We start from the raw sequence: 12,702 nt of genomic DNA on the forward strand, positions 1-12,702 counted from the left end.
TCAGCTCACCAATAAGAGTCAACTCTTTCGGCTCCTTTATAACCCTTGCCATTTTGTTTGCGTAAATTTTGACCAGTGAGAGTTGATCTTTGGTATAATAATGACGTAGGTAATATAAGTCACATGTTTCTACACTACACATAAAAATGGCCTAAGACACTCATGTGCTGTTTAGACAAAGAAAGGACAGTTTGATTTGATTTAATTAAAGAAGGCAACATCAAATGTCATTGCAGATGAATAAATTAATTCTAAGGAAGAGCTCAGATGTTGGAAAGAGGTTTCCATGGAAGCATTTATGCAGATTTAACCGACTTTGCCAACATATACTAAAAACAAAAAGGAGAAGAAAAGGAATCGCTTACACACACACACACACACACACACACACACATATATATATATATATATATATAGTGTATCAATATATATGCTAGTCGAAAGTGCTTAGTCGTTTGCAATCACATCACTTGTACAATGTACAGTTTATCATTTGACTATTTATCATTCATGCTTTTTTTTTTTGGATAAAATTCAATTTGTTAGCAGTGTTGGCACGTCTGGAATAGTGTAGGAACATCACTGTGTCTCAGCCACCTTTAATCCTCGTTAAATCCTCCCTCCACCAAAATATACCAAGCCACGTTTACTTCCTCTGATGCAAACAATAGTGTGTAACCGATTCTATGGCCGTACACGTGCTCACTGATAGACGGCTGGTTTGTGCCAGGCAGCGATAACATTTGACATTTCAGGGTTTCTCTTTGTCCTCTCTGAGGTTTTACACAGTAGGGTTGCTTTAAAGAGTCCCATTTGTACACAAAGCAGGCAAAAGGACATAGGCACTATTAAAGAGAGTGGAGAACGACACTATGAGAGAGACTTAGTTCAAGTACTCCTACATGATTAGTAATCCTGGAGTAAAGTCTAGAGGACTATTTGGGACCACGATTTCCATACAGATGTCTGTTAAGTAAAGTTGCCAGTAAGATTATGATCGATTCACATGGGATATGTGATTTCTACATACATGCATACTACAAACACCAATGGTCACATGACCATAACATGTCTGTAGTCTAGGAACTCAATAACCTACCTAACCTACCTAACCCCCCAAAGTGTTGCTTCTCTGACATGTCCTTTTAAACAATACCCTATATTTTATTGTTATTGTAAGTTTTAACTTAAACTCAGAATTGGTTTCGGTTCGGGTTTTGGCATGGGATGATAGAAAAGAGTGAGCACACCTTGATGTGTCTTTATACTGAAGAAAAACACAAAACTTCTTTTACTACAGAATATTTACCATCATGTCAAATCAGACTGGATATATTCCCTAGTTATTTCTACTGGCTACTTTATATGTCGCATAATCAGCTGAATGGCGTCCAGATGTGTGCTATTAAAGTGTCTTCAGTATAAATACACCTGTTCCTGGAAGTCCCCAGAGTAGCATCATGAAGATCAAGGAGCTATCAAAACAAGTCCAAGACAAAGTTTTGGAAAAGTATCAATCAGGGTTTGGTTATTAAAAAAAATCAAACTTATGCAAGGCATTGTAGTAGGTAAATCGGGAATTAATATTTAATATTTGGGCTGGATGAAACTGTGGTTTCTGTGGGTCTAAATGATCTTGACTGTGGGTCATATGTTTTGCACCCCTTAAAATTTCTATGGAAAATCCAAAACAGACAGTTGCCCCTTTCAGAACAGTCACTTCGATAAATTCTTTTAGGAAGCTAGAAGCCATAACTGAAGGCTAAATCTGGTTTTAGTCTGTGCAGTCTTTTAAGATTACTACTTGTCGCACTGTATGAGATGATCCCAATAAAATCTTGACTGAATTCTGTAACAGACTTTGTGACACCATGTCATCTCCATGTTTATATATTATATAATGAAGATGCTCTAATGATAGACCTGTGATTAAAGATGACCCTGTTCCGCTTACTGCAATTGTGTATATTTTTATGCGGGAAGCATTTTCTCAAATGTTCTCAACATCAAACTCATCCACGTCCATCCAACTACTAACCAAGCCCGACCTGGCACAGCTTCTGAGATCAGACGAGGTTTGTCCTTCTTACAAATCTCTGTAAAACTCCAATGCTCAAAAATATCATGGAAGGAAAACTTGTGAAGTCATTATGGCGCAATTTGCATCTCATCAATGGCATCATATCATACGAAATTGTCTGAGAAACTGTATCTCATTTCCTCTCTCTGGGGAAAAGGATAGGAGCCTGCTGGGTTAGATAACGACGGTTCATATTGCTGCACCCTTTAGACCGAATCTTTGGGGAAAGTCAGGAAAAATAGTCAGTAACCTGTAACTCTTGCCTTTAGACCAATTCACACATCCAGAGGAGGAATGATCCTCCATAGCAGAGCCACTCAATGAGGCTCAGCCCAGTGGGCAGGTTCCTAATCTTGCACACTCACACACTCACACACACACACACACACACACACAGCAGCAACAATGCGGCAAAACTAATGGTTGAAGGACTGTAATAGAGAAAGAGGTTGTATGGGTAAGGTGTGTGTCCATGTGTGTGTGTTGCTGGAGGGATGCTATGAACCATAGCCAGGCCTGGACTTATTCATCATCAATGACCTCAGGGTGACGAAGTTTGGTGTGTGTGCTGAACCAAGACTGGACCTTGGATGAACGAATGACCCAAAGTTATCTCTTTTTGTGTGTTTCTGCACTATATTTTTTTTTTGTCAGACTCTGCTCTAAAATTCCAAGCACACACTTTTTGTCCAAGTAAATTCTGTGAAGTATTTAACAGGAACCCAATGAACAAGTAGGTTAGCGCAGCTTTGGTCTTTTTCAAGCAAAAAAAGTCACGTTTTTTGCATCCAATTCATTTTATTTGCTGTTAAAGACAACTTGAAATCAAAACTGCCCTTATTTACTGTTTTAGCTCATGACCCTGGTTAGTTTGTGCATGAATTCATCTGTACTAACCACTTCAAAGACTTTTTTCTGCCTCCCTGATTTTTGACTATATAACCAATCATTTAGCATCGTGACACGGCCGGGAGCTCAGACTTTGGCCTCTGCATTCCTCCATTCCAAGCTGCACGAACAGGCTAAAATAAAATATGGCTTCACTCCTAGGATGAACCATTCATCCTTTTCATCCTTGCAGAAGGCAAGTCATCCTCCAAGATCACATGTGCAACTCCGTGTTTGTTTTGGAACTCTCACTTTTACCTCCGAGCCAATTAAATCAAATTGGTCCTCATTTATTAGTCTTTTAGTAAAGTTGTGTGTGAAAAGTTTTCACAGGCCAGACCGAACTAATTTTTTTTTAGATTTACAGACATTTCTGTAACATGAATTGTTTTCTTCGCACTCATACGTGTACGTTAATAAATGACAGCACACAGCACAGCTGATTTACATTTAGTGACACCCACAAAACTCCATAAAAGGCAAATCTCACAGTGAACTAAACTGTCCAATAATGCAGCTCAGCCACTGCAGACTGTCAGCTACCATAGACACGCAAGTTAAAATAATTGGTGCGTAAAATATCAGTAACTCATCATCAAATATACAATTTGAATGTACTCAATCGAGGTTTATGTTACTATGTAAATGTACACAAACCCACAAGGCTTCACAGGAAATGCTTTTTTACCACATTTATTGTGTAAATGCTCTTACGAAGGATTTAGGGATACATTCATTCCTGTTCAATTTGATAAATAAGGAGCAAAGACTTGAGCAGAGCAAAACCAATGACTGTTAAATCAGTCAGGTACCAACAACAGTCCAATTTCCTTCAAAATAAAAATGACGGAGGACGATACTGTAAAAAGACTAAAATTATTGCCCAACTCCAGTAAATCTCTAGTAGTGTTATGGTGTTACGGCTCACTCCTAATCTGATACACCTAAAAGCCTCTGAACACAAAAGCTTTATCTCAGTGTCAAGGATGTGGCCGAGGTTGGCTGCATTTCTCAGCCGTTACATCACTACGAATAAGGCTGTGAAATGTGGCCTTTGTTTCAGAAAATTCCAAGGACGCAACCTCCATATCACAAATCAGCCATAAACTATTTCACACAGCATATGTTTGAGAAAAGAAAACATTTTTGGAAGTACTTAGCTCATCATCCACTGAATGTCTTAATAAGGTAATGCATTTCTTAATAAATAATTCATACACATTCTAATTCTATGCTTATAGAAAATGTACACCTGATTCATATGTGAAATTTATACATGTGCTTTTTAGACACATCACGTTATGTTTCACACGTTTTCACATATAGTGCATGTGGTTTTATTATTAATTGTACATGATTATTTTTTACACAACTATTTTATTTTCAGCTGTGATTTTTTTAAAACTTTTTTAAAGTCTTTCACATGGGATTATTTTCATGTGATTTTTTCCCCACAATTCATTTATTTTCTTTTTTTTTTAGACATGATTCTGTTATTTTCACATGCTTTTTAAAGATGACTCATTTTTCTTATGTGATTTTTAATTTTTTAATTGAATTTTGACATCTCTTATTTTGCATGCTTCATTTATTTTCGCATGTTTTTTTCTTTCTACAAATAATTAATTTTTCATGTGATTTTTTTTTTTACACATTCATTTATTGTCACTTATCTTTCTTTATTTCAACGTGATTTGCACATGGTTTGTGCCACATGATTTTTTAACATGATTCATTTTTCCCCTGTGATTATTTATTTATTTATTTATTATTCAAATGATTTTTCATTAATTTATTATTAATTTATTTATTATGATTTTTCATTAATTTATTATTCGAATGATGATTCATTTTTCACACCTGATTTACACACTACATTTCTCTCTTTTCCTTCTTTTTAATGCAGTGCATGTCATTTTATTTATCACATACAGTATTATTCACATGATGTCCATATGATGTTTCCTTTTGGGCAGCATGCCTTTCCACATGTTGTTATCATGCACTACTCACATAATCACTTGTGAGAAAAATATGATCAGTGCAGTGTAAGGGTAAATAATCTTTTAAAAGTAAATACCAAATAGTACATGCAAGCAATCCATTGCAAAGTTGTGTACACTGTAATTATGTTACCTAGTTAATGGCAGCCAATGGCAGCTAGCATAAACGCTGTGTTAGCTGCATGTCAGTAAATCACAAAATATTGGTACAGCCTCCTTAGATCATCTTGTAAAAAAAGTGTAAAAAAAACAAAACAAAAAAACATTAGAAACTATTTCTAAACTCAGGCTAAATCCAAACCCAATGACACGGACCTCCTGCTGTCAGCTAGCTAACTGAGGATGAAACATGACTATCTTTGAAAGCTAACAGACTCAGATATACCACGTCTTACCACTTAAAAAATTATTCTGCAGTAGTTGTTTTCAGACAGTGTATACTGAAGCTCATTTTGAACCATGCAACATTCAATTCAGTAAACAGATTACCAATATCCAGGACACGTTGCAATTCTACTACCTCTAGCTACAAGCTACTCATGATTTAAAGTAGCTAAGCTAGAGCCAAATGACCCTTTTAATAAAGTAAATAAAGTTCACTGAAGCTACTTCAGTCAAATTGAGAAATATTGAACTGGGACATTTTCATTTTATTAATAAAACGACCATACAAGATATAAGCAACAAATACAGAGCTAGCTAGTTTTCTAGCTAGATACTTTTGTTACCTTACCTTGCTGCTTGGTGTGGAATAAAAAAAGTAGCTGGAAAAGCTACATTATTTCGAAAATAATAGTAGCTCAGCGACTACCATGCTACTAAAATGTTAATTAAGCTAGTAGCATCTCTTAATTGTAGCTAACTACTCCCAAACAGTTAGCTAACTAATTAAACAGATGATAATCTGTAAAACTAGCTATTAATCAGTGATCCTACTTCATTGTTCACTACATTCATTGTTCAAATATTCAAATGTATCCTTAATGCAGTCCAAAAATGTTTCTGTTTATGCTGCGTCCATGAAACTTTTTTAATGAAAAGAACGTTTTTAATTATAGACAGGATAATTATGGAACCCATCGGTCATTGCCGTCTTGCTTTTATCAGTGTAGCGACACTGTCATCAGAAAGATGACAGATGGTTCATATACACCAGAGAGTGTGGTTCTTATTCACTTCTCTTTTTTTGTTGAAAGGTATTCGCTCCAGTCGAGTTACACAATCCTCATGGGAACCTAATGCAGCAAATAATTGGAAAGGTGCCGACAAGATCCTGGCTAGCAATTACTGCAGGTTAGTGAAGTAACGCTAGCAGAATGGGGTTTTTTTTTACCCAGCATACCTGTGATATTAGTAAAAATAATCACGTCCACGTCAAAACTGAGGGAAAGAAGTTCATCTGTCTTAGACTGAAATTATGGACGCAACAAGACTAATGGAAGAACGAAGACGTTTCCAATAACACTGAATCATTAGCAAACAATAATGAGATGACTGCGTCAACATCGAGAGAAAGATCTTGAGCTGACATTACACCAGTCTGTCTCATGATGACTAAAGCTAAAACTCAGCTAGTGTAATGGGAAACAGGTGGTAAAGGTGAATTTGTTTACACAGCACCTAATAAATATGGTTTAATATGCCAGTGAATCTGCTAAATTAGCCATCAAGATCAAGTTGAGGTATCTCAGCTTGAGCTAAAGCTAAGGTTCGGTTAGCTTAATGAAAAACAGAGGATGTTTCTGAATCCCCACACAACCCAATTGCTTCGGGACACCTGCGAGATTAGAAATAATGATCAGATGACTACATCAACAACAAGTTCATCTGTATCACGTCAGTGTGGCTGAGGCTAAGGCTAAGGCACAGCTAATGGAAAAGAGGCAATTTGCTGAGGAATTTGTTTCTGCAGCACCTAATAATATCAAGTCATTAAGTTTCTTATTAAGCCAGGAGATTCAGACTCACTGATATGTGGGGAATAAAAGACAGCGGGGCGTAGTGTTGTAGAGAACTAATCAACAATGTTAATGATTTTCATGCAGCAGGATATACAAAAGTGTTTTATTCCTTTTATAAAACAGCACTTTGCCAAAGATTACATTTATTTATTTGTTTGTTTATTTACTCGTTTATTTATTTATCTACTCATTCATTTATTTATTTGCTCACATATTTATTTGTTTGTTTGTTTGTTTGTTTGTTTAGTTAGTTAGTGTTATTGAACATCACAGAACCAGCTAAATCCGGTTATCAGTTACATTATAGCTAAAATCAGTCGTTCTGTCATTCTCTCCTGAAGTTTAGCACATTATTATTTTGTTTATTATTCGATTTCCTGGTGCATCCAACATACAAAAATACTGCAAATTAGCTGTTACTATAGAAACGATAACGTATTAGAAATATAAACCTATGGACGTACGTACTAGTGAAGTAGAAAAGCACCATACTGTCCAATCAGAATCGAGCGTCCAACAGCATTGTGGTATAAGTTCGCAATAATAATTAGATAGTTATATCAAGAAAAAAAATTAACAAATATAAATCTGTATCATGACAGATTTTTCTTTTGCTAACTAAAGGTAAAACACAGCTAGCCTAATGAAGGACAGTGAACTAAACTGCTTTCTAATCAGATGATCTGTCATACATGCTGTTATTAGATTTCCATTAGCATTAAGAGAAGGAATTTTATTGCTCATGCTAATCTTGTAATGACTAAAGCTAAGACATAGCTAGCATAATGGAAGACAGGCTACAACTTTAAACACTGATATGTTAGGTTATTTGTTAATTATTGATTTTTTAGACATTATAATCAGCTGAATACTTCAACACCAAGAGCAAGAAGTTCATCTGTATCACGCTAGTCTGGCTCATGCTAGGGCTAAGGCACAGCTAGCATAATGAAAGTGTTTACTGAAACTTTTTCACAGCTCTTAATTAATATAGTGAGGCATTGTATTACTTTTTAACCAGAGGATTTGACACAACTAGTTAGTTAGTTAGTTAGTTGGGTAGTTAGTTGTCTGAACATTATTGCTACATGACTAGCAGAAGAAAGAAGCTAATCTGTTTCAATCTTGGGCTAGCTAACACCTACAGGAACACACTGGATGCCAAAAGCTTTCCCAAACATGAACAGGTGGATATTATTAAATTTCTGCAATCCCTAGCCCTCTCCAAGACCATGCTACATATTTTTACTCCAGAGTTATAATTTCGGAATGTTCAATAAATCTTTCGGCAGGTTTTTGTGTAATTTAATATGGCTTGTAGGACAAAAAAATAAATTTTCTCTCATGACTCCATTTGTATATCAAGGAGTCATGACTCCTATTTTGGGAACACCTGATCTAATACTAATCAGATAATGATGATCAAATCTAGCTTTATTTTTATATTTTTACGCACCAAAGGTCTAGATCACATGACTAATAAACATTTAACATTAAAACATTAAATTAAAGTAATTAAAAAAAAACTTTACCATTTAACTAGCTTTTATTATATTCCTTACTTTTACTGGCACATTTCTTTTGTGTTCATGTATTTTTATTTACATTCATTTTATATTATTTTTATATTATATTAATGTTCATTATTATTATCAGCCTACTTTATTATTTTATTTTTGGCCACTTTTTTGTGTTTCCTGTTTCTTCTTAAACGCTTTTGAGCTGCATTTCAAACGTATGAAAGGTGTTGTATAAATTATTATTATTAAGAGGGAAAAAAAGTTCAATAATTCACCAGATGTCGGATGCCTAATGGAAAAGATGGCCATCTTTAAATCAGCTTTCACAGTGGTGAATAATATTGAGTCTTTATTTAGCCTATCACTCTTTTATAGCCCTGAATGTCTCAGTGGTGAATAAAGAGCGATAGCTAGACTTGCGACGGCTATATTATATTGTTTATTAAAAGCCTTTTAGACGCTCTTATCATGTCGCTACTGTCCCTTAAGGCTATTTTGGTTTGAGTGCCTGCACTGCCAGGTATTCTCACATTTTCCTTTTTTATGGCCTGGCCCATGGCATTGCATGGCATTAAGTATTTAAGGAGAGTGTAAAATATGCCTCCATTTTCTGTCATCCGCTTCCATCTCCCGGGCAGGTGATCGATTTCAGAGGTGCCTCTTTTGGATGACACCAATGGATTTGGCCAATATGACGCGTTCCTTAAAGACACACCGGACCAGGGTAAGTTATAATGTGGCAGCCATGATCTAGCCACTGGCACAGATAGCTCATATGGCTGACACTCCATTTACTGCTCCATAATGGCTGGAGGTGAAGATGGAGCTCGAAATGGGATCCGGCTCAGTGGTATTAACTGCCAAAAGAGATATTATGGGTCATTTGGATTAATAGCCTTGCATTGGCATATCCAAAACAGCAACTAGGTGGACTATTTCCTCAGGATAAAGTGCATGTGTGAAATAGCATCACAATAGCACTACATGCTTTCGAATTAAAGGTGACCTAAAGAACCATTTTAGCTTCCTTTAAGCACCTTTCAGTTCATAATCCTGTAAGTATTTTTTTTTATACCATGGTGCTGTTGAATTCTAAAATCAGATTGGTCAGAAGGTGTTGATTAATACCTGCAAGACAAATCACAGGTTTATATTAATGCACTTCTTCTAATACTTTATCATTTCTATAGTAACTTTCACAAAGTCGCATATATTGGACTCTCCACATATTCTAAGACTAATAATAAATGGATTAAGAATGTGTTTTTATATAAGAAAAAAATGTCAAATTTTGTCATTTATTTAATGTTTAGTCTTGACATTTGTATAACATATAATGAAGGAGTCTCCAGTGTCAGCACTGCACTTCACTTGACTTCACTTCACTTAAGTTTTCAGCCAGGAAATTCTTCAGGGCAGTGATTGTTTTTGTTGTTGTTGCTGTGGTTGTTGGTGGTCGTGGCTTTTTTTCTTAATTCTGTGGAGAGAAAATACAGAAAATAATAAAGGTTGGCGAGGGAATGACTGTTTATAGCTGCTATAACGTAAGTGATAACTGTAACTACAAATGTAAATGTAACTACAAATGGATAAAAAGTATGATGGGCTATTCTTTAACTCTTTTTACCAGAGGCCAAAAAATTTAATTTCCACCTGTTTTGGGATGCCCGTGCTCAGCATTGAATTTATTTGTGATGTCACACTCCACATTAATGGTTCATGGCTTATATGAAAGTAGACATTCAGGGCTTTAGGAATTTGCCTTGTTTTCTGTTTTTACCTAGCCTTCTAGGTTTAAATGTTACAATTTTATTGTGGCAGTTGTATACTGTGTTTTACTCTTAAAAACAAAACAAAATTTTAGTTGTGCTGTCCGTTTTATTTCTGTACCAATGTTATTGTGGAGATACTCTATACACAGAAACCCAACAGTGTCCTGACTGTTGACTGAATCTTATAACAATCTTATACTGATTGAAAATGTCCAATAAGTCGATTTCCATTCCACTGGCAGAATGGAATACTGCTAAAAAGGGTTAATTAATACAACATAACATTGTAGTTGTTGGAAAATTGTGGAATAAAACACTACAGGATGTGCTTTTATTGGAAAATAATCAACTTCTTGGTGGTAACAGTAACAGCTTCATCACACCACCCTGGCATTGATTATTTTCCTATTTTTATTTTCTTACTGATTGCCACAATAATAACTTTTTTACCCACTGCAAAGATCTTTACACATTTTTTTTGTTGGTTTGTTTTCTCTGGCACTAATTAAATGGTTAAAGATCCATCAAATGAAAAGTTCTTTAGAAAACCACTCACTCTAAAGAACCTTGACTGGCATCATCATTTTATTTTTAAGATGTGTGTTGGTTCATCAAGCTTTCCTCCATTTTGGGATGTACTTTAATTCAATGTACACTCGAGGTGCAATTGAGTTGAAAGCCATTTGTTTTTATTCAATAAATAAATAAATGAACCTGAAATGATTTTGAGGTAACACACGACTTTGAGAAACGTTCTTCTCAAAGCGCTCCTTATACAAGATGCCTGTTTATTTCATGATCTGATGATCCAATGAAATCTTCTGGAAGTGGCTGACCCGTTTCATCCGTAACGGCTGCAGGTCGAGTGCTTGCAGTGTGTGGGCTGTATAACTGTGGAAGGTCAGCGATGAGGCCAGGCTTGCATCTGCTGTGCAGTAATGCAAGGCATGAAATAGCCTTTAGATTGGAGAATAGCCCATTGTGGATGGAGCTCAGGGAGAAATGTGTGACTGCATTGTGACACTATTATCAGTCACTCTCACATGAGATGGGGGATATTATTCATGAAAATGAGCAGAGAGGAGATGATCCCATAGGCTTTCATAGCCAGCGGTCTAGAGGGAAATATATATTATAAATAGAGAACTATATAAAAATAGATAGATACAGATTAAAAGGACATTTTTTTCAGGATATAAAAGACATTTTAGTAAAGGGCGACTTATTAAAAAACTTCCATAAGCCTGTAATGACAAGTGACATACTGTAAATCTCCATAAATATTTATAAATACTTATTCCAATATTGAAATATGTTTTAAAATCAAGAACTATATATAAATACAGTGCATATAAAAAAGTCTACACACTCCTGTCAAAACTGCAGGTAAACCCTGTCAGATCTTTTTTCCACCTATAATATGATTATAGTGAAAAACAAATAGAAACTTTTAGGTAAAGAAGAGGAAAAAACTTACAATATCCTGGTTGCACAAGTATGCACACCCTTTTATAATGGGGCATGTGACTCTAACTAATCACATTCCTACCACCTTATGTTCAAATTTAATTATACACAGGATTGAGTATAATTAAATTTGAGTGATTCTGATTAACCCCAAACAAGATCAGCTGTTTCTGTAGGATCTTCTTGACATGTTCTTGGTTTCGTCTGACTGCTGAAGACATGGTCCACAAAGAGCTTACCAAGCATGCAAGGGATCTGGCAGTGACATTACCAAGTACAGGACATCCCTCCAAACTTGATGAAAGGACAAGGAGAAAACTTATGAGGGAATTTGCAGGAATATCTGTCAAGTACCGGTCAGTCCCTGCATGACAACAATCTCTCGTATTCTTCACGTGTCTAAATCACACCAACCACACCAAATATGTCATGAAACCAAGGTAGGGCATAATTCTAAAAGATAGGTTTAGTAAAAACCAGACAGCTTATCACCCAAAGAACATCATTACCCCCGGTGAAGCATGGTGATGGCAGCATCATGCTATGAGACTGCTTCTCTTCATCTGGGACTGAAGGAATCATAGGATAGCTCCAAATACCAGTCTATTTTGGCACAAAACCTGCAGGCCTCTGTTAGAAGAAAGATTTAGAAGAAAGTAGAAGAAGTAGAAGAAAGATTTCACCTTCCAGCATGATAACAACCCAAAGCACACATCCAAGTCAACAAAGGAACGGCTTCAGAAAAAGAAGATCAAAGTTTTGGAATGGCCCAGTCAGAGCTCAGATCTAAATCCTATTGAAAACCTGTGGAATGACTTGAAGAGGGCTGTGCACAAGAGAGCCCCTCACAATCTGATAGATCTGGAGCAAGGAAGAGTGGAGTAAAATTGCAAAATCAAGATGTGTTAAGTTGGTAGATTCTTACCCAAAAAGACTGCGTGCTGTATTACAAGCAAAAGGTGCTTTAACAAAGTATTAGTTAAGGGGTGTTCAGACTTGTGCAACCAGGTT

This window comes from Pangasianodon hypophthalmus, chromosome 30, assembly GCF_027358585.1.
Source record: "Pangasianodon hypophthalmus isolate fPanHyp1 chromosome 30, fPanHyp1.pri, whole genome shotgun sequence".
Classification (NCBI taxonomy): domain Eukaryota; kingdom Metazoa; phylum Chordata; class Actinopteri; order Siluriformes; family Pangasiidae; genus Pangasianodon; species Pangasianodon hypophthalmus.